Below are 22,775 nucleotides of genomic sequence, written 5' to 3'. Positions count from 1 at the left end.
GGTTTGACCTTCCTCCCGCTCTTGCCACTTGCCTGGCAAGTTTGGCAAGACTGACAATTCGCATCTGACTGCCTTCGCATTTGAGGCCAGAAAAAGTGGGTGACAAGCCGGTCAAAGGTCTTGTCCTGCCCCAAATGTCCTGCCAAAGGCACGTCATGAGCCAGACCCAGTATGAAGGTCCGGAAGCGCTGGGGTACCACCAGCACACGGGCTGATCCAGGTTCCGCGACCTTAGGCTCGCTGTACAGGAGATCATTCTCCCAATAGATCCAATGTGATCTGGACTGATCACCAGTTGCCTGGGCTGCGGCCTGCCGCCGCAGACCCTCCAGAGAAGGGCACTCATTCTGCTCCCAGCAGAAATCCTCCCTGGTGGGACCCCTTTCTTGCTGCCACTGGGCCAGCTCAGAGATGTCCCCCAGTTTGGCTACCTGCTCCCCTGTAGGCACCGGGGCGTCCCCCTTGAGGTCCGCCTCCTCCCGGGCCATGAAAACTTCAGGGGCCGGTTTCCGGTGCCCCTTGACCTTTCTCTTGGCAGGGACCTAAGCCACTGTCTCAGGCTCCGGGTCCCTCTGATCACTCTCTTGGGCCGCCATTGGCCGAGTGGACACGCATGCCCGCTCTTGCAACCCCAACATCTTCAAGTGGGACCTGAGCTCAACATCCTTCCATAAGGACTGCTCCAGGTCGTTACCGAGCAGACAATCGACAGGCATGGAAGGGCTCACAACTACCCTCAGTGGCCATGAGACCCCCCCACTCGAAGGGAACCTGCGCCACCAGACATTGGCACTCTGAATTGTCGACGGCTATCACCTGGTGGAATGCCCCGGGTACTACCTGCATCTCAGGGACCAGGTGACACCGAACTGAGGTCACACTGGCCCCGGTATCCCTCAGGGCCTCTACCCTTTTTCCGTTGATGGTCTCCCAGGTGCTGTATTTCTTTGTGGTAGGGTGCACCTGGGCTCCAGAGACCATCTCACTCTCCCCTAGTGAGACGAGGGTCATTTCTGCGGGGTCCCCACCCTCCTGTTGGGACTCCTCCTCCTCCCCAAGCGCTACGCTGGCCAACACTTTGGACTGCCCACCGGTGTCTCCCTTCATGTGCCCAACCTGATCGCATGCAAAACACTTGCGGGGGCCGGTCTCGGCAGGCTTTCTTGTCGAGGCCCCTTGCTTCTTTTCCCTGGGGGGATGGGAACCTTTACCCTGGGTGTTATTTTGGGGCCCTTTCGAGAACTCCTGTGTTTTCCCTTGTCCCCCCCACTCTTCGGCTGTGGACCCTGCCCACCTTTGGCTGAGTCTCCCGCCAACGCTTTCTTGTGGACCCTGGTACTCACCCAGTGGTCCGCCTCCATAGCAAGCTTCCTAGGGTCAGTTAGCTTACTATCTACTAGGTGCTGGCGCAGATCTGCAAAACATAGACTGGTCAGGTGCTCCCACGCAATCAAATTGTAGAACCCCTTAAAATCTGTCATATTGCTGCCCTTCACCCAGCCATCCAACGATCGACAAAACCCATCCACACATTCCAGCCATGTGTTGGCATCAGATTTCTTCCAAGACCTAAACTGATCTCGATACTTCTCAGGAGTGAGACCATACCTAGAGAGAAGGGCTTCCTTCATATCAGCATAGGTGGGGTTAGGCCCTTTACTCAAAGCTGTCAAAGTATCCCTGGCTTCCTCTGGGAACAGAGACCACAATCCTGCCCCCCAATTCTCCTGAGGGACCCCATTCATGTGTATCGCTGCCTCGTAACCCTGAAATCACCTCTGTATGTCATCCCCCTTCTTGAACTCTCTGCCCACATTCTTAGGGATGTGTACGATTTGGTCTGTCTGTCTTGACGGGTTGCTGCCACCATCTGAGCTGGTTCATTTCTCTTGATCCAGCTCTTTCATCCTAACTTCATGTTTCAAAACCATTCTCTTCTCCTCCATGGCCAATGTAAGCTTTTCTAGCTCCGTGGCGACTCTCCTTGCTTCCCGCCTCTCCTCCAGCTCCTCTGGGGACAGGCCACTGCTGCCTGGACGGAAGGGTTCCGCCCTCCCAAAAGCACCTCCATCCTAAGACTAGGCTCCCCTGCCTCTCCAATAAGGTCTCCAGATTGCCCACTTGCGCCTCTGGCTGCTAACCAGGCCCTCAGCGCCTTTTGTAGCTCGACCTTCCTAGTAAGGCCCCTGACTTGGACTTTTAGGTTTTTGCACACAGATTTCAATTCTCTCACAGTGTAGCGCTCCAACCTATCCTCCTCAAAGGCAATGTCCATGGATGCAACGGATGATGCTATTGATTCCAGCATGATGAAGCAGAAAGTTCAATTGGCAAGATCACAAAAATCAGCCCAAAAGAAAACGGGTTAGTATGTGGCACGTAATGGTCTGCGATATGGCAGCAGTGCACACCAATCACTGTAAGTCAAGTGCAAACGCAAGTCCGATCCTCACCGCTGACAACCAATGTTAGAAATGGGATTTCTGACTAGCTGAGACTTGCGCCAAAGCGATGCAGAAACCACCACTCTAGTCAGGATAAGGGAGTTACAAGTCTAAAATAACCCCTGCTCACCACCTTGGTAGCTTGGCACGAGCAGCCAGGCTTATCTTAGAGGCAGTGTGTAAAGCATTTCCACATAACCAAAAGTAATACAGCGTACACACTACAAAAGGACACCAAACCAGTTTAGAAAAATATCCAATATTTTTATATAATTAAAATAAGACCAAAAACCATAAAAACTCGACAATACTATACTTAAAAGTTCACAGTTCAAAAACTACGTTGTTTAAAAAGAGTTCCTTGGGTGGATAGCCCCGTCCGGGCTTCCACGGCGCCGTGAGCACACAAATCCGAAAACAGTTCTGGCTGACCGCGGGGTCGCGGCCAACTACGGTGTCGGGAAGACCCGCAAACAGTACCTTTCAGAGATGCAGGGCGATGGGGCCCTTGAAGTCACTCGCGTTGCAGGTCGAGCTCCCCTCTGATGGGATCAGGAGCGCTGGCGCCAACAAGCGTCGGGTGCTGTGGTGCGAAGTGCAGTGGTGTGGTGCCCCCAGGTCACGGTGCGAGAAGCGGCTCAGTGGCGGCGTCAGTTGGTGTCGTCGGTGAGACCAGGGTCGCGGTGCGAGATGGAGGCGGTGCTCGTCACGGCGCTAGCAGGTCATGGTGCAAGCAGCGGCGTTGTCGTTGCTGGAGCGCTGTTGTCGGCTGACGAACTGGAGTCGATGACACCGGCGTCGGTGGGCCAAGGCTGCGGTATGGGATGAGGGTGGTGCGTCGTGTAACTTACGAGCGGTGCCCCGAACCACTGTGCAAGCAGCGGAGCCAGTTTTGGCGGGAGATGGCAGTGTCAGGAAGGCCATGGCGTCGTCGTGTAGCGAGGTGATGCAGAGTGCGGGCCCACAGGTTGCGGTTAGAGCAGCGGCTCGGTGATGGCGTCAGCAGGCGTCCTCGGTGAGACCAGGGTCGCGGTGCGGCGTGGTGGTGGTGCCCTCTGTGGTGCCAATGCTTCGGCGTGAAGCATGGCGGTGCGGAGTGCGGTGCCCACAGGTCGCAGTGCGAGCAACGGCTCGGTGATGGCGTCAGCAGGCGTCCTCGGTGAGACCATGGTCGCGGTGCGGCATTGCGGTGGTGCCGTCTGCGGTGCCTTCAGGGCACGGGTTCGGCAGGGTCGTCGTGGACATCGTCGAGTGGTGTTCTTCGGGTTGCAGCACAAAACACACCGTCCCCCGTGCTGCGGGTCAAAGAACCTGAATTCTTTGCTGTTCCTGAGACTTCGTGAACAGGGCACAAGCTCTACCTCAAGCCCTTGGAGAGTCTCCCCAATTTGGTTGCAGCAAGTTCGGTCCAGGCCTTTCACTGCCCACGACAGAAACAGCCACTGTAGGTCAGCCCAGCAAAGCACGCAGCAAAGCGGTCGTTCCTCTTAGCAGTTTCTCCGGCGCTTCTCCTGTGCAGTCTTCTTGATTCAGATGAGTTCTAAAATTCAGGGGTCTGGGACCCAGCATTTGTGCACAAAAATCCTTTGATCTGCCAGGCAGAGGGTGTCGGTGTCCGGCCAGAACCAGTTGGGTCTTCTCTGGCGTGAATTCCTGTCAGGAGGTGGAGCCAGCTTTGTCAGAGGCAGACCAGGCCCTTTGAGATGCAAGGAAATTCCTCCCCCTTCCCCCATCGCAGCCCGGGTCTAATAAGCCCTTTCCTGACCTATCCAGACCATCTGGAGCCCCTCCGGACCCCCAGCCTTCTGTCCTCCAAAACCCAGACAGGCAATCCACATTCCAGCAGAGGCATACGTGATAACTGAGCAAAATAATACCCACTTTCTAAAAGTGGCCTCTTTTACCTCAGAATAAAAAGGGCACCCTCGCTAAAGGCTGCGTCTTTAGACTCTGAGTTCAGGCATACCAAACTTCATTCACTTATACCTTTTTCGGGCTACGTACGTGGGTGGCACAATCCGTGCTGCAGGCCCATGAGTAGCGGTTGACTCACAAGCCAGGCACCCGCAGTGCCCTTTACTGGGGACTGACAAGTAAGTCACATATCAAATCAGAACACAATTCACCACAGGAGCACCAGCGCTTTACCACCAATCAGCAGTGCGAAAAGCGCGCAGAAACGTTATACCAGCAAAAACAGAATCAAAACCGGGAGGGCAGAAAGCAAAAACTCGGGGGATCACTCCAAAAGATGCCAAGTCTAACAATTGTGATGTAGTGTTCTTAAAAGAGGTGTGTCAGTGCATTGTGATGTAGTATTCTTGAAAGATTTGTGTCAGTGCATTGTGATGTAGTGTTCTTTAAAGAGGTGTGTCAGTGCACTGTGATGTAGTGTTCTTTATAGAGGTGTGTCAGTGCTTTGTGATGTGGTGTTCTTTAAAGAGGTGTGTCAGTGCACTGTGATGTAGTGTTCTTTATAGAGGTGTGTCAGTGCAATGTGATGTAGTGTTCATTAAAGAGTTGTGTCACTGCTTTATGATGTGGGGTTCTTAAAAGAGGTGTTTCAGTGCTTTGTGATGTGGTGTTCTTTAAAGAAGTGTCCAAACAAGAGAGGGAGTTACCCCTTTGTATTTCTAGGGACGAGGTCTTTAAGTCAGCACAAGAAAAAGTTCCCGAAATCAAGCAAATGTGCTTAGAAAAGAGACTTATCAGGTCCTTAAGGTAAAGGACGTCGTAGAGTAGAGTTCTTTTTACCCTTGTAATAATCTATCAATGACTCATATTAGTAAAGACATAGTACAGTCTATGGTTTTATACAACATACTATAGATACAAAAATGGTTAAAATATCAATTTATTATGTGTTACAAATAGATACATAATTGTGTATTCAATAAAATGCTATATGTGACCTTTCCTCCCACTAAAGGTTACAATCTAATAATGAAGCAACAGAAATAAAAATAAAAAGATCAAATTAAATTAAAAAACAGTCGACGCGGCGTTTCGGTGTTTTGTTCAGTGTTTCCACCTTCTTCAGGACAAAAGAATATTCATAAAATCTAAACATCAAAAAAATATAAAGAGTATGTGTCATGAATCAATTCAACAACCTAACAAGTACTGTGTCATATTACAGGGTTAGTCTAATTCGATCTCCTTAGGATGTTTAAACCATTTAATATTAGGTTAACCAAAGGTTTTTCACATTGCCACTATTTTTTGAGAAATAGGGTATTAACGTTAAGCCGCAGGATAAACTGGATCTAATAACAAAAAAGCTGGTAATAATATAGTCAATCTTTTTTTTCGAGAAAGGTGGGAGAAACCTTTGGTTAACCAAATATTAATGGGATATTGTGAGTGAACATACACCTTTCTCGAAAAAAAGATTGACTATATTATTACCAGCTTTTTTGTTATTAGATCCAGTTTATCCTGCGGCTTAACGTTAATACCCTATTTCTCAAAAAATAGTGGCAATGTGAAAAACCTTTGGTTAACCTAATATTAAATGGTTTAAACATCCTAAGGAGATCGAATTAGACTAACCCTGTAATATGACACAGTACTTGTTAGGTTGTTAAATTGATTCATGACACATACTCTTTATATTTTTTTGATGTTTAGATTTTATGAATATTCTTTTGTCCTGAAGAAGGTGGAAACACTGAACAAAACACCGAAACGCCGCGTCGACTGTTTTTTAATTTAATTTTATCTTTTTATTCTTATTTCTGTTGCTTCATTATTAGATTGTAACCTTTAGTGGGAGGAAAGGTCACATATAGCATTTTATTGAATACACAATTATGTATCTATTTGTAACACATATTAAATTGATATTTTAACCATTTTTGTATCTATAGTATGTTGTATAAAACCATAGACTGTACTGTGTCTTTACTAATATGAGTCATTGATAGATTATTACAAGGGTAAAAAGAACTCTACTCTACGACGTCCTTTACCTTAAGGACCTGATAAGTCTCTTTTCTAAGCACATTTGCTTGATTTCGGGAACTTTTTCTTGTGCTGCTTTATAGAAGTGTGTCAGTTCATTGTGATGTGGTGTTCTTAAAAGAGGTGTGTCACTGCATTGTGATGTGGTGTTCTTTAAAGTGATGTGTCAGTCCCTTATGATGTAGTGTTCTTACAAGAGGTGTGTCAGTGCATTGTGATGTGTTGTTCTTTATAGAGGTGTGTCAGTGCATTGTAATTTAGGGTACTTGATTGAGGTGTATCAGTGCATTGTGATGTAGTGGTCTTTATAGAGGTGTGTCAGTGCATTGTGAGGTAGTGTTCTTAAAAGAGGTGTGTCAGTGCATTGGGATGTAGTGTTCTTTAAAGAGGTGTGTCAGTGCATTGTGAGGTAGTGTTCTTAAAAGAGGTGTGTCAGTGCATTGGGATGTAGTGTTCTTAAAAGAGGTGTGTCAGTGCTTTGTGATGTAGTGTTCTTCATAGAGGTGTGTCAGTGCATTGTGATGTAGTGGTCTTTATAGAGTGTGTCAGTGCATTGTGAGGTAGTGTTCTTAAAAGAGGTGTGTCAGTTCATTGTGATGTAGTGGTCTTTATAGAGGTGTGTCAGTGCATTGTGATGTAGTGTTCTTAAAAGAGGTGTGTCAGTGCATTTTGAGGTAGTGCTCTTAAAAGAGGTGTGTCAGTGCATTGTGAGGTAGTGTTCTTAAAAGAGGTGTGTCAGTGCATTGGGATGTAGTGTTCTTAAAAGAGGTGTGTCAGTGCTTTGTGATGTAGTGTTCTTCATAGAGGTGTATCAGTGCATTGTGATGTAGTGGTCTTTATAGAGGTGTGTCAGTGCATTGTGAGGTAGTGTTCTTAAAAGAGGTGTGTCAGTGCATTGGGATGTAGTGTTCTTTAAAGAGGCGTGTCAGTGCATTGTGAGGTAGTGTTCTTAAAAGAGGTGTGTCAGTGCTTTGTAATGTAGTGTTCTTTATAGAGGTGTGTCAGTGCACTGTGATGTAGTGTTCTTTATAGAGGTGTGTCAGTGCATTGTAATTTAGGGTACTTGATTGAGGTGTGTCAGTGCTTTGTGATGTAGTGTTCTTCATAGAGGTGTGTCAGTGCACTGTAATGTAGTGTTCTTTATAGAGGTGTGTCAGTGCACTGTGATGTAGTGTTCTTTATAGAGGTGTGTCAGTGCATTGTGAGGTAGTGTTCTTAAAAGAGGTGTGTCAGTGCATTGTAATTTAGGGTACTTGATTGAGGCGTGTCAGTGCTTTGTGATGCAGTGTTCTTCATAGAGGTGTGTCAGTGCACTGTAATGTAGTGTTCTTTATAGAGGTGTGTCAGTGCACTGTAATGTAGTGTTCTTCATAGAGGTGTGTCAGTGCACTGTGATGTAGTGTTCTTTATAGAGGTGTGTCAGTGCACTGTAATGTAGTGTTCTTCATAGAGGTGTGTCAGTGCACTGTGATGTAGAGTTCTTTATAGCGGTGTGTCAGTGCATTGTAATTTAGGGTACTTGATTGAGGCGTGTCAGTGCTTTGTGATGTAGTGCTCTTTATAGAGGTGTGTCAGTGCATTGGGATGTAGTGTTCTTTAAAGAGGTGTGCCAGTGCCTTGTGATGTACTGTTCTTTATAGAGATGTGTCAGTGCATTGTGAGGTAGTGTTGTTAAAAGAGGTGTGTCAGTGCATTGGGATACAGTGTTGTTAAAAGAGGTGTGTCAGTGCTTTATGAAGTGGTTTTCTTTATAGAGGTGTGTCAGTGCTTTGTAATGTGGTGTTCTGTAAAAAGGTGTGTCAGTTCATTGTGATATAGTGTTCTTTATGGAGATGTGTTCTCAACCTTTTTATCCTAAATTGGCGCAGCGTTGGTGGCGGTCATAATGGATACGGAGAACACTTCAAATATGCAAATCAGTGCATTTTAGGAGCTTGTTTTCATTAATTTCAGTAAAACAGAACTAATTAGCATACATGTACAACAAAATTGGTAGTGGTGTATATGCGGGTCGCACATCTAACAATTATTTAAATATTTACAGGGCTAGTACATTATGATGTAAAAATTTGTTTGGAGACACTCAAGTAAAATATTGTGCCACTCAGGATCGTTAACACCCCACTACCATAGGTGCAAAAAGACACTGGAACCTGAAGGGTCCCAGTGTACCAAACTACCACTGAATGAATCCCGGCACTCTTTAAAAAACATTTTTTGGATAAGTTTAGCATCAATATGGACAATTTCTAATCAGTTACATCAATATAGACAGATTCTATTCAATTAATGTACACTAAGAGTTTTTTGACTTGGTGTTGTCATATAATGTTTTCTAAATTATTGATTTGGGATGAATGACGTACTTATGCTCATATCAATGTTTTTACAGCCTTGAGGAAGTCATCAGATGTGACGAAACACGTGTCGGCTGTCTTTGTATCTGATCACTTAAAATTGATGTATATCATCCTGAAGGGAATGAATTACCAATCTGTACCTACACAGGGACCAATTTTTGAGTGTATCTGATTTGATGTAACAATTGTTATAGTGATGCTTTTTTACCTGTTTCAAAAAATATAAATTGATGATAATTGTTCTTCAAAGATACTTCATCGTAATCCATCTCTGAGTTTTTACTTGTGATCGGATAGAATATATCTATATTGATGTAACTGATTGGAAAATGTCCATATTGATGCTAAACTTATCAAGGTTACATATTTGTATTTCTAAAAACTTTTTAAAGAGTGCCGGGATTCATTCAGTGGTAATTAGCATACATGATGGCATCTGCTTTTAAAGGGGAAGCTCAGGAGTGGCTTTGTGGGCTGTGACTGGCAACCTAAGTGGGTAATATCTTTATGTTCGGGAGATGAAGTTACTGATGTGCTTTGCTACATATGTATTATTATCAAATTGGTCATTGCTTTACAGAGTATGCATGGTACGCTTTATTATTTTACATGTGATCATTCCAAATTGGGTAAGAATCAGATAGAAATGCAGGTGGAATACTTCCTTCACCGCTAAGAGTGACTTCCATGAGGAGAGGGCAATGAATCAGTGGGTGCTGGCCCTTCACTTTTTGCCACCTTGCACCAGTCATGTATCTATTTACCCCTATGGCTTCCATCCACGTATCCCTCATCCTACTCTGTCTATTTGTCCATATATACATTGACGGCTGCCATAAACAAAGGGTGTTGAGGCGGGTGGGGTCATGCGGGAGGCCTTGTGCTCAGGATTTACAATATTTAAAAGATTAAAATAACACTTACCGTTTGCTGCCGCTGCCCGCCATCTCCAGCATCGCATTCGCCCCCTCCCCACTTCCTGGGCCCCAGCAGCCCATGTGACCCAGTTTCCCATCCAAGCCCCGTGCTGCAGAGCAGCTCAGGGATTGGTCTGAGCAGGCAAGAAAGACGCCTTGCTCAGACCAGGGAGTCTGTGGGGCTGCTCAGTGCAGCTGGGCTGGAGAAAACATAAGTGTACATGTATGTTTTGGTCAGCCTGAAACGGCCGGCCAAAACACATATGAGCATTTAGGGAGTAGAGTGCACGTAGCAGTACCCCTCCCGCCTCCCATTCCTAAGCCCCGCCCCTCCCAGCACCGCTCGCTAAGAGCCAGCAAATGTAAAATAAACGAATCCATTGCAGAGGAGCCGCCAATGCATATATAACCATTTGCATGGGGGACGGATTGATGCAGTCACACCTGCCGCTGAGCTGGGGAGGGGGGGGGGTGCTGTGTTTAGAAATACCTTGGGGTTTTAAAAACACTTACTGCAGAGTTATTTTTGTCCAGCAGTTTTTTGACAACAATAAAAATGTCGAGATGAAAGATTTATCTAGAGACCGTTTTGATCATCATAAGTAGCACAGAGGGTTAATATGCCTGCTGCACAGAGCGTATACCCTGCAGAAGTCTTTTTTATGTGGTTAGCTCAGTGGCTTACTTCTTTTGTCCCAGAGATCCTTTTGTTACTTGCAGTTCATAAGTTACAATCGTAATATAGCACGGCGACCTTTGAACTGTCATCAAAGTGCAGCATGTAAACTGCATGGTACAGGTTAGAAAGTTACGTTTTTCCGCTAGTCTTTCATTATCCTAATGTTGCTAAAAAGGGTTTGTTTGGGTAGAAAAACATTCTTATTAGTATAGCCAATCCCTGCCACTGTTCTATGTTTTAAATCCGGAGTTTGTGCTTCTCCAGACCAAACTAAATATACTACCTACTGTATGGATGCCATGTGATTCCCATACCTCATTGTTTTATGTATGATTCGCTGTCTCTGTATAAAGTGTGTGAGATTTAAAGTAGTCTGCACCCTAGAGTAGCATGAGTAGCACTGTAGAACAAATGAAGTGCATGTGAGAGGACCATGGTGAGATGAGGGGCGCCGGTGGAGCATGGAAGTGAGGAAATCCATGCAGAAGGAGGTTACGGGGTGGGGGAGGCAACAAAGACTCTTGCACCAGGTCCATCACCGCTAAAGCCGGTTCTGACCATCTGCATGTCTGTTGCTCTGTGAATGTGAGCGTCTTTGGGTCTGCTGGCTTGACTGTCCGTTGGGCAGTGTACAGGGGTACTTTAATGTTAGTCTATCTTGTCCAAGCTTGTTTTGGCCCTGCATGTAGGGCTGTCTGTCTATCTGTCTATGTGAACGAGATTCTTAGAGAAATCATGCTGCTACAAAGATGCTTGTAAGTCTCTTGGTCTGTGTTCCAGTTTGTCATATGTCTGCTACTCTATGTACATGTATGTCTATCGGAATGCTGTTCATGTGTGTTTGCATGTCTGTAGGTGGGATATGTTTGTGCCTCTCCGTCTGTCTCTCTTTAGGGTTGAAAATCATCACATAGAAATGATGCTTGTGTCATCCTGTCACGGCTTGACGTTTCTGGCGTACCCTCAGTTCTCCCTCCATTATCTTTCCAATCTTATAGACCGCAGAGTGTGATCCATATCATCTTTCACCTTTTACAGCAGACCACGTGTCTGTACTGCCCAAGGGATGCACTCAAGGGGTATCACCACCAATAGTAAAGCGTCCCTGCTACCTCCTTGAGCGAGGCCATTGAGAGGCTGATGGTGTGTGGCTGCTCATTCACAGGTCCAGGAGTGCAGGCCTTTTTAAACTTTCCCTACGGGTGGCTACCTATCTGCACCTCTGCTGAAAGCCTCCTTAGAGCATTGTAAAAGGGGTGCTTCGTTTCCTCTCCATATATACAAATATATATACTGAGCAATATTCTATATAACATGCTTCTTTGTTGTGAGATTTGACTCACATGCTTTACATGGCAATCGTTCTACGTTGCTGGCTTCCCTGCATGGACGTTTTGCAAGTAACCCTGTGTATTTGCTCCCTGCATAGGGTAAGTTCCTTGTAATTTGTGTGTCCATGGTGCAGTCCTTGTTCCTTCTTCTAAAAGACCCCAATGCACTTTTGTCCCTGCCTGGGTTCTATCTACCATACAAGCTCTGCTCATAGCCCTGTCCTAACATAAACGATGGTCAAATGTCGCTTCTTTTCCTACCTTTATGGCCAAGCACTGGCCAGTGGTTGGTTTGATGCTGCGTTTCCTCAGTCCCAAAGTTTGACACCATTCTTGCATATGTGGTGCATCCTTATCTGTAGCCCTAGAAGAGGATACTCCTACTGATCATCATGACTAGAGGTGTCTGTTAAGTGGTCACCTACTGCGGTGAACTTCATTCTGAGAGTGTTGGTGTATTGCCCCCCTACAAGGGGCTGTTGGTTTCCATTTGTTAGAACCCAAGGGGCAGCAGACACGGTTGTTGTCAGACCTCATGTTTGCCTGCATCTTCTCATCTGAGGTGGCTGCCAGGTGACACATCTGGCTTTGGCCTTGGGATCAACGTTTCATCATCAGTTTTCCAGGGGACATCTGTTTGGGAAGCAACTGAAGGAAATGGTTTAAAGGAATTCAGAGTACCTCAGAGCTTTGACTCCCTTTTGTCCACTTGTTGGTAGGGCTCTTTTCTTTTCACAATAGGGGTACAAACCAGTTTTCGACTCAAAGAAGTCGCCCCTTCTGTGGTAGGGACCATGGTGGGGGCCTTCTTCTCTGACGGGTCTCAGCCCCAGACTCTTTGCCTACTCTCCCCCTGCCACCCATGGTATGACTACAGAGACTTCAAAGGTGGCAACTACAACCACTGCCATCTCTTGTCCATGGTCTCAGACAAATGAGTACTTCAAATTCGAAAATTGGGTTGCATGATCAAATTTGCATGCGCACCCCCTGAGAATGTTTTTCTACGCACATCAGTTCCACAGCAATGCTTGTCATGCACCCACATTATGTTATCCAAACTGGACATAGAGACAGTCACGTGTTGGGAGGAGTTCTATTCTCTTCCTAGACCAAAGGCCACTGAGGGAATTCAGGTCAATCCACTGTGTGATTTCTAATGGATTTGGGGGCTTCTCAATACTAAATGAAATATTCGGATTCTGCCATCCCACGGGTGTTTCCTATGGTTTGTGATGGAAGATTGTGGGAGACTCTCACTCCTAGTTCAGTGTTGTCTTTCTGACTGGCTTCAGCCCATTGGTCCCACAGATCAGGGGACCACATCAGCTTTGTCCCCGGAACTCCTTCCATCACACAAGACCTGGCTTTGTTGTTGGACTTGTGGGATTTGGCGGGGGCATTCCTTTGGCCCGAGATGCCTCAGTTGTTCTCATGACTAACGCCAGCCATTGGAGGCAGAGGATTACATTCCTGGAGCCGGAGTTTCAGGACTGTTGGTGTCTCTGAGAGACCTCTTGTTCCGCCAATTGGCTTTACCAGCACCAGTCTATTTTGTACTCCACCTGAGTGGTCAGAGGAGGCTGGTTCACACCGAAAAGCGACGGACGATAATCCTGTCAGCAAACAGTGCCATCCATTGACAAGGGTAGCCCACATCATTGGTATGTAGATGGAGTTACTTCTGGAAGCGCAATCTGCGGTGTCTTTCCAAGGGAAGGGAAATACGCCTGCCATCCAGGTGAGCCGAGCTTGCCTATACCCATCTTCATGTGAATCTTGTGTTTGACTGAAAACCATCTTTAACCTTTGAATTTCAATAAAATAATGTGTTTTTATCATGTGACCTCTTTGGCATGGGCTCTTGTGTAGGTGGTGCTCACGTACTGCTTGGTACATCCTCAACAAAGTATTGTCTTGACCTGATCACTTACCCGATAAACTCTTTAACTCAGGCCTAGTCTTTCTCAACACAGCCCTGGGTTCCTTTCAACAAAGGAACCTCTTTAAACCCAATAGGAACGGAAGGCTTCAGTTTAGAATAATACCTGACTTAAAATTCTTTATGAATTTTATTTTTTGAATGTGGGTAACTATGCCAGCCTATCTCTGGAGTGGTACTCGCGTAATATGTAAGTACTGTGACATGAAATGCTAAGACTTGGAGTATTGATAACTACCTGTAAGGCTGAGCCATTCTATATGAGTTATACAAAATGTATAGGGTGCATCACCAGCACAAGCAAGAAACCGGGTTGCTATTGCTCTATGCAAGAGGTGATTGTTCTGTGCAGGAGAGAAGCACTGGCCTGCCATTTCTCTACCGCTCTGCAGTGATGTGTCCTCCAGTCCCTCGGGTGATGGTGTCTGCCCCTTGTTGACATACTTGGACACCAGAGATGGGTAGCAGAATTAGCACACGCTATGCCTGACCTGTCCTTTGGTCCCTCTAGCACTGTTCTTGCTGCCTCTTGTCTTATGGGTCATAAAGGGTCAAAGGGTGCCGGAAGAAGTAGCCATGGGTCAAAAATCTTTTTATTTTCCGTAATTTCCACTCTTTTCCCTTCCTTTACCACCTCACTTGTAAATAAGATGCCATTGCAGGGCTAAGGGTGACTAACCTAGTGAGACCAATATTCGTCAAAGGCCATGTGACGTCACTGCCCCGGCCTACTTGGTGAACCCAAGTCTATGTTGACATCAAAAGTAAAAGAGAAATGTTCGGTGGTCACATTGCAAAGAGAACTGAGTCTAATAAAAAATAAAGTGTCTGCTGTCCCAGGTGCAGGGAAGGAAGGCACAGAAAAGTCTACGCCTGTCCTCAGTGACCCGGCACACACTTCACTCAATAATAAACCAGGCCTCGTGAAGCCTTTCAGTTCGCATGGGTGGGGCACAAACACGAAGCACAGCGCACCCAGAGCCGGCTGGCCTTAGCGGGCACAGGGCATTTCCCCGGTGGGCCGCTAGGGTGGGGGCCGGTTTTGGGCCCCTGGGGTCGTTTTTGTTACAGGGACGTTTATCCAATATAGCTATAATATCCGCACTGTAACAACATCGGTAGAAACAGGCCCTGGCAAACATGCTCAGCCGCACCCACAACCAGGTGGGCAACTAGAGCCAAATTTCGGGGGGGGGGCTGAAAAAGATTTCGGGGGGCGGGGTAATTCTTCCAGCCATAGGCAGAGTGGCTGTAAGAAGGGGTGAAAACACAACAAAAGCCTCATTAACGAGTAAATGGTCTTTAGACCTGTGAAGTACTCGGGTGCGACTGCAATTAGACGGACGCCAGCCCGCGAAGCTGTCTCAGCTGGGCTGACACACACGAGGGATCCCGGTGAGCCCAATGGGTGTTGTGCGCCTGCCCACAACCTCCCCGGGGGCCGGCTGAGCACTTTGCCAGGGCCAGTTTTGGTTTCCAGTCCGGCCCTGAGCGCACCCAAAGCTTTGCGGTTCTAGGAGAAGTTTTCAGATTGGGGGAGCTGCCATCACTGCAGTCACTGAAATCTGGGGGATAGTGACACATTGAAGCTTTACACAAAGAGCAAGTGTAGCAAATGAGCACGGCCTCTTCAGCAGGACAGCGGTAGGGGTGGTCAGTATCCGGCGATGCATGTTGGAGCACATCTGCGAATATAAAACTAAAGCATAGTGTGGTGGGTTTCTGCCATTTACATAAAGTACAATTTCCACTGAACTTGCCTCTTGAAACGGCCGCTAAATTTGCATCAGACATGTGGTTTTACTGCTAAGCATTATATGGCAAGCAAACAATAACATTTGAAAATTGGGCTAGAACATAGAATTACCATTTGCACATCACACAAGTGTAGTGCCTTGGTTTGATTTGATCCTATTGAAATCTTTGCTTCCATCTCACTTCAGAACCAGAAAAAAATTCTAATTTGTTATTTCCATGCCGCTGATATATTATTAAAAATATTTATATATTTAATATACAACTATTTAAATATTGTTGTGCGCTATAAAATATTTGACGTCCTACAGGGCTTACCTTCAACCTCCCTGTGCCCCAGCAAGACCGTGGATTGTGTCACTGGATTAATGTCCCTCACCTTGCAGTTGTAGAAAGCAATTTGTCAGAAGAGAGAGCGTGACATTTGACCTCGGTCTTTAAATGCACAGCACATGCAGCATGCATGGGAAAAAGCAAATGCACAGGCCTCTTTATTGGTCATTCTCCCGCTAGCCTCCTGCAATGTTATTTTGGGGTGCTGCAGCAGATCCCCATCACTAGCCCCCCTGGTTTTCAGTTGGCATGTAACCCAAAAACTAAGCACTGATCCTCGGAGCGTCTGCTTGTCCAAGACGCATGAAGAATGGTCCCCGGCAAGGGGTGAGGAAGAGATGGGGAGAGGGAGAAAGAGCAAGACAAGGATGGTGAGAGACCAACAAAGTCAGACGGAGACAGGGAGCGAGAGACAGGGATGGGGAGACTGAGAGGTGGAAAGAGAGAGGCGCGTTGAGAAAGAATGTAACAGATGGAGAGACACTAGCAAGCCCTAGAGAGAAACAGGGAGAGGCAAAAACGACAAACAGAGAAAGAGATAAAGATGGGAGGGGGTGGAAACATTAAGAGGTAGGGAGAGCCAGGGGAGAGAGAGAGAGAGAAAGACAGAGTTAAAAACTGGATGACACAACGATAGAGAGCGACAGGTAGGAAGAGACAGATGGGGAAGAGGATGGAGGGGAGAAGTAGAGCAATACAGGAAGAGACAGGAAAAGACAAGGAGAGACAGAAAAAGACAGGGAGAGATGGGCTGGGAGAAGGAACAGTGAGAGGGTGAGAGACAAACAGAGAACGATAGGGGATTTTAAAGATAGGAAGAGACAAGGAGAGAGAGAAAGACTTGTAAAGATAGGAAGAAACAGAAAGAGAAAGACAGAAATGAGGAGACAGAGACAAGGGCAGAGTCAAACAGAGAGGAAGATGGTGAGGCAGATAGAAGGGAAACAAAGAAAGGGAGAGACCGAAAGGGAAGATAGAGACAACAAACAAAGACATGGCAGAGGGAGAAAGGAAGGAACAGACAGCACTTCACTGAATATGTGTATAGATCTATGGATCATTCTATCTTGTTTTCTACTGTCTGTCTCTCTGTCTGCACATCTGTCTATCTTTCCATGTGCCTACATCTATCTCTACATCTCTGTATCTTTTTCAGTATCTATCTCTGCCTATCTCTTTATAGAGCTATCATTATTTGTACCTATCAGTGTATCTACCTAGCTAGGTACCACCTACCTCTACATAGCTCGATCTGTATACCCGTCTCTCTGATTATCCCCATTTCTCTGTACCTGTCTGCATCTAGCCATCTCTCTCTCCAGCTCTCTGTCTCTCTATCCAACTATCTGGCTATTGCCTCATATCTATCTCTTTCTGTCTGTCCTTATATACTTGTATCCCTGTTTCAGTCCCTTTGTCTACTTATCTCTGTTTGCATCTATTGCTATCTGTCTTCGCTCGTTACTCCTCTCAAGCTCTGTCGGTTTCTCTTTCTGTCTGCGCCTCTGTATCTCCATTTCTCCCCCCACCCCTCTTTTCTGATTGCTCGGTTCCTCTATACCTGCGCTTGATTAAATCACAGTCTGCCAGTGGACACCTGCGTTTTAGGCACAATCTGACCCCGCCCTCGCCCCCGCGAGGACTGCAGTCTCCGCCAATGAAAAACTGTTTGGAGAGTCAAGATATGTTTTTAAAGTAACAGCTCCTCGAGCGGAGCGCGCTCACTAACCGAGCACGTGCTCTGCTGAATCTCACTGTGTGTTTGGACTGTAAAAAGGAGAGCTGGTGGCGCTCAGCAGAGCAGCGTTTTAAGGCCGAGAGGTTTCTATTAATACACCCGACCCTCTTATCTCCGAACATTGCCTCCACTTAACCTTGAGCGTTCGGCTCCTCCTGGAAGGAAGTGGGCAGTGGGCAGTGCACCGTCAGCAGTGCAAATGGCCATTGACGGCCGAGTCCGCCGCGGAAAACAATCCATTCCTCACTCCCTGCCGAGCCTTCTCCTCGAAGAGCGGAGCGCAAACTGGATCAAAGCTTTAGTGGAAAAAACACAGCTTTGTAAGGCATCCTATCCTCACTTGGTAAGAGTGTGGAGTATTTATTGTCATACATGGTCCCTAGTATAATTCAAGCAAGCATTGGCAAAGCTAATCTTCTGGGTTTAATGTGCTAACGCAGTGTACTGGAGTGAGATAGACTGGAGGGAGCAGGCAAAGAGAGCTATAACCATTAAGTAATCCCTCAAGTAAAGCGCTCAAGTGGAGGCGGAAGGGTACACCAAAACAGCCAATAGCGCTTGAGAGTAGGTGAATACTGCACTGGGCTGAGGCAAGGCATTATTGCCAAAGTCTCAAGCCAGTGGCCGGATGAGGATGAGTAAAGAAAGCAAGGGGTTATGTGGTAAATAATTTAATTACCGGGACTTAATTTGATACAGAAACATAATAAAATAGCTCAGTAAATAAGAGGCAGAATCCGTGGTATTAGAGGTTCGGAATGGGCTTTATTCCAATGATCGATTATAATCGGTTGCTCCAAGTTCCATCACCACGGAGGTTCAGGAAGTGAAGTACATACTTTATTGACAAGAAATGACTTTTATAGAACATACATTACAATGAAACAAATGCGGGAGGCGTAACAATTGATAAGGAAGATGATAATTCACATACGTAACCGAAAATGGGCGTAATGAGGAGTAAAAAGGAACATAATTGGTTATGATGTCATATATAGGTGGATCTATAAGATTATACTTGGCATAGATGCGCGCGCAGCAGCATGACGTGTGATTGACGTGCAACTAGGGGGTGAAGGGGACTTGACATTTAGCTCTACATGTGGAGACAAGAAGTCTGGGGGGTCAAGTCAACCTAATCCCAAATCATATCTAACATCCTATGTTTAAAGAACTATGTTATCCACAAAGGAAGGACTCTTGGACAAAATCTATTCTATACTGACTGTGTGTGCGTGCACAAGCGTCTAAGTGTCTATATGAGATGCAAGGGGCAGAAACCTTCCATGGTAACAGGGCTATGAATTACTTGCATGAGGACAGAGAGGCCGGGCCCTTTGCTCGGTAGCTGAAGGAAATGTTTACCTAAACTACTAGACAGGAATGCATCGGCTGAGGAGCGAAGCAGATAACTCGAAGGTGAAATACAGTTTTTGGCAGGCAGGCAAACCGGCCGAGGCAGGCACCGTTAGCCGCACAGGGAGTAGGACAAAGTTCATGGATACAGATGCGAGCTCAAGCTGAAGCTGTCAGAGGCAGAGAGCAAGAAAAGCTTGATGGCAGAATCGGGCCTACTCGCCTGAACTGCAAAATGGAGTAACTGAGCCATATAAAGTCGGTGGCCTTTCGTACTTAGGAATCGAATATCCAGCCCATTCATGGCGGATCTGACAGAGGACATGTTGACGGTGGACGCACATGTGTTTGCGTCTTCAGAACTAGAACTGGAGGGAACATACATGTACTTGTGATTCATACATGGAACCGTTGGGGTCCAAGATAGGGGACATAACTGATCAGAAAAATCCATATTTCCACATTCCCTCCTTGTCCCCTACTTGCCCGTTAAGAGATATCAATCTTCATCAATCCATTGATCTGTTCATATAGCATCATTTGTTCTTCTTTCTTCTTCCGTGATGAATGAAATTCTGGTGGTGGAATACACGACGTGGCACACAGACCACAGATCGCTGGTCCACATTGTAGACATAGACAACAACTGAATAGTATGAGAAGGCCAATACCTAGGAAAGATAGGACCTTCCATCCAAAGGTAGATAATACACTCCAAAACCAACCGGACCAAGTCCAGGTGCCTGGGTTCTGGTGTATCTGGCTTACAATCTTATGAAGGCGAGTTATGGCTTTATATACAGATGGCGAATTTTCTGGTATGAAAATGCAACAGCTTGATCCGATGACCCTACAAGCTCCGCCCCTATCAGCCAGGATGACGTCAAGGACAAGACGATTTTGAAGCACAACAATCCGCATAGCAGACTGCTCTTCTGTTAAATTGCCTAAAGCGGAAATAGTTTCATTCACTACTGCCTCAAGGGTTCTAGTTAATCTACGTATCAGCTTACTATTAGTAACAGTACCTATATAGGGAAAGAGACCTTTATTGAAATCTGTGTATTTTTCCCACGCTGTTTCAGTGTAATCGACTATTGGGAGATCTCTCCTTACTCTATTATTTACTAAATGAGTGTTTCTGTGATAATCAGGGGGAGCTAGAAAAACAGGTGGCAAAAGGAATCCAATGTAGCAAGTACCATCCCAATCTAGAGGCAAACGTACATATGCCGTCTGACCACATATGAAATAGGAATGGCGGGAAGCTCTAAATGTGGACTTGCCTTGATCACTAAATTCTACTACAGTCGTGCATTTACTATGGCCCATATGTATGGAACCATTTTTCCTTACACATAGTTCACCCTTTACTGGAAATATTGACATAGCGGGCAAAATTGGAGTAGCTTCGGATTCGACATTTAGGATCATAAGATTAAGCGTGAAATTACCTAATCCATACACCTCATTTTCTAGATCAGTTCCTGTTCTCTGGGGAAGTCCCTCCTTGTTGGGGTAGCAGACCTTAAGCAAAACTAAGTTCAAATTTCCCCATACCCAGTTATCTTGATAAACTGCAGAATTCGAATCTAGAGAATTAATTAAACTAAACCATGCTCCACAGGAGCCGTTGTGTGTGAACGGGTATGGAAAAAGAGGTAAAATTCCTTTATAATTCTGATAGGGAGGGAGTCGGCCACATATTCAACAATTTGTAGCATTGCTAACCTGATGAGAATGATGTAACATACTGATAAACGTGTTATTGCGCAGCGCAAATCTATAAGACAACTCAAGCGGAGGTAATTCACTAAAAGAATGTTCAGCAGTAACATTGTAAACATGTCTGGAAATAGGATAATATATGTGCAACAATATACTTGCAGTAATTATTAAAAGACTCAAGAAAAACAAAATTAATAACGTCACTATGCAATGACTACGCAGTGATTTACAGTACGCCTGTCGTTTCAACATTTTTCGGGTGCTTTCTCTATTCAGGTCCAAGGGATACATGTCAGAGACAATTCAACCGCTTCACCTTGGAGAGGACTTAAACAATCAAATTGCTTGACTGGTTGGACCTAAGCTTTAGTTTATAAAGTTCAGAACTACTTTTTTCAACAAAAGGAAGTTTTGAGTCAATGGGTGAAGACACACGAGGTACGATATTCACATCGGCTGGTAGTCCATGAAATTTCTTGATATGACTTGAATGAATCCAACCTTTTCTGCCCTCGATCTTCACGGCTGTTCTTGTGGTGAGCAACACCAGCTGAGGTGACCTCCACCTAGGTTCCAGCTGAGTCTTTCGATCAAAGTTCCTCACGAGGACCAAGTCTCCCGGAACTACGTCATGGGGTTTCACCTCGGTGTTGTCGGGAAAGGCTGCAGCTACCTGTGAACGACAAGATTGTAGTGCAGACATCAAGGAAGCCAAGTAATCTGTCAGCATATTACAGTCAATATCAGTTATTTTGCGTGGCATAGGCGTCCCCCACATATTTGGTGGTCTGCCGAAGATCACTTCATACGGGGATAGCCCTGTTCGAGAGTGTGCTACCATTCTCGTGTAAAAAAGTGCAACTGGTAATGCTACTACCCAGTCGACACCTTTCTCCCTGCATATTTTGGACAATCTAATTTTCAGGGTCTGATTATGTCTTTCTACGAGACCTGCTGCCTCAGGGTGTCGGACACAGTGGAATTTCCACTGATAACCTAACAAAAGTGAAACATGTTTCATTAATTCGGATGAGAACGGCTGGCCGTTATCTGAGTGAACAACACGTGGTAAACCGTATCGTGGGAAGAATTCTCGAACCAACTGTTTGGCAGTAGTCGGGGCAGTGTAATCTGAAACCGGGTATGCCTCCGTCCAACGGGAAAGAGCACAGACAACTACGAGAACATATTTGAATCCTCGACATCGTTCCATCTGGATATAATCCATCTGGAGGACTTCAAAAGGGTGATCAGGAGGATGAAATCCACCCTGTTCTACGGGAACGCTTTTTCCTGGGTTGAACTGGCAACAGATCATACAGGTACGAACCTTTTGTTTGGCTGCTGCTCGTAAATGTTTATTGAACCAAATGTGTTGAATGCTATCTAGCATAGCTTTTTCTCCTAGATGTGCTGGACTATGTATAGTATTAATTATAACTTGGACCATTGAATCAGGAAGGAACCACACAGACTTTTCCTTCATCATCCATCCTTGATCCGTTTGGATCCCTCCTAATTCAGTCCATTTCTTTATTTCGTCTGATGTAGCATGTGTTTGTATGTCAATTACGTCAAGAGTAGGATCTTTAACTGTCATACAATGTGTCGGCGTCGGGACTATTGTCTTTGTCATGTCGGATGTTTGTGTTTGAGCAGTCTGTTTAGCTGTTCTGTCGGCTAGATCATTGCCTTGAGAAATAATATCAGTGACTTTCGTATGAGCTTTACATTTCATAATTGATATTACAGTGGGTAGATGTATAGCATCTAATAAGGCATGAATGAGGGGTCCGTGCTGAATGTGGGCACCGTGGGAAGTTAAATAACCTCTCTCTCGCCACAGCACGCCGAAGTCATGTACAACTCCGAATGCATAACGTGAATCAGTGTATATGTTGACTTTTTTATTTGTGGCTTGAATACAGGCTTGTGTCAGAGCGATTAGCTCTGCGGCTTGAGCTGACAAAGTATTTATACGATTTGTTTCAATGACTTCAGTATCTGTTGTGACTGCATAAGCAGCCACTAACTCTCCTGTATTTGTTCTCATACATGAACCATCTACATACAACGTCAGGTCTGGGTCTGACAATGGGACATCGGTTAAGTCTTGTCTGGGTTTCGTCGTTATTGTAATAACTTCAATACAGTCATGGGCTAGTGGGTCTGTTCCGATTACTGGCAAAAGTGTGGCAGGATTCAATGTGTTACAGCGTCTGATTTCTA

General features: G+C 45.7%; 1 protein-coding gene across 2 annotated transcripts in view; it reads left to right on the top strand.

Moving 5' to 3' along the window:
- The window catches only part of KCNH1 (potassium voltage-gated channel subfamily H member 1), a 1,587,102-nt gene that overhangs the window by 1,201,292 nt on the left and 363,035 nt on the right, over positions 1-22,775 (top strand). The window lies entirely within an intron of this gene.

The sequence above is a fragment of the Triturus cristatus genome, chromosome 6 (assembly GCF_964204655.1).
Source record: "Triturus cristatus chromosome 6, aTriCri1.1, whole genome shotgun sequence".
Lineage (NCBI taxonomy): Eukaryota > Metazoa > Chordata > Amphibia > Caudata > Salamandridae > Triturus > Triturus cristatus.
Note: the sequence above shows the minus strand (reverse complement) of the source record. Positions and strands in the feature narration are given on the sequence as shown.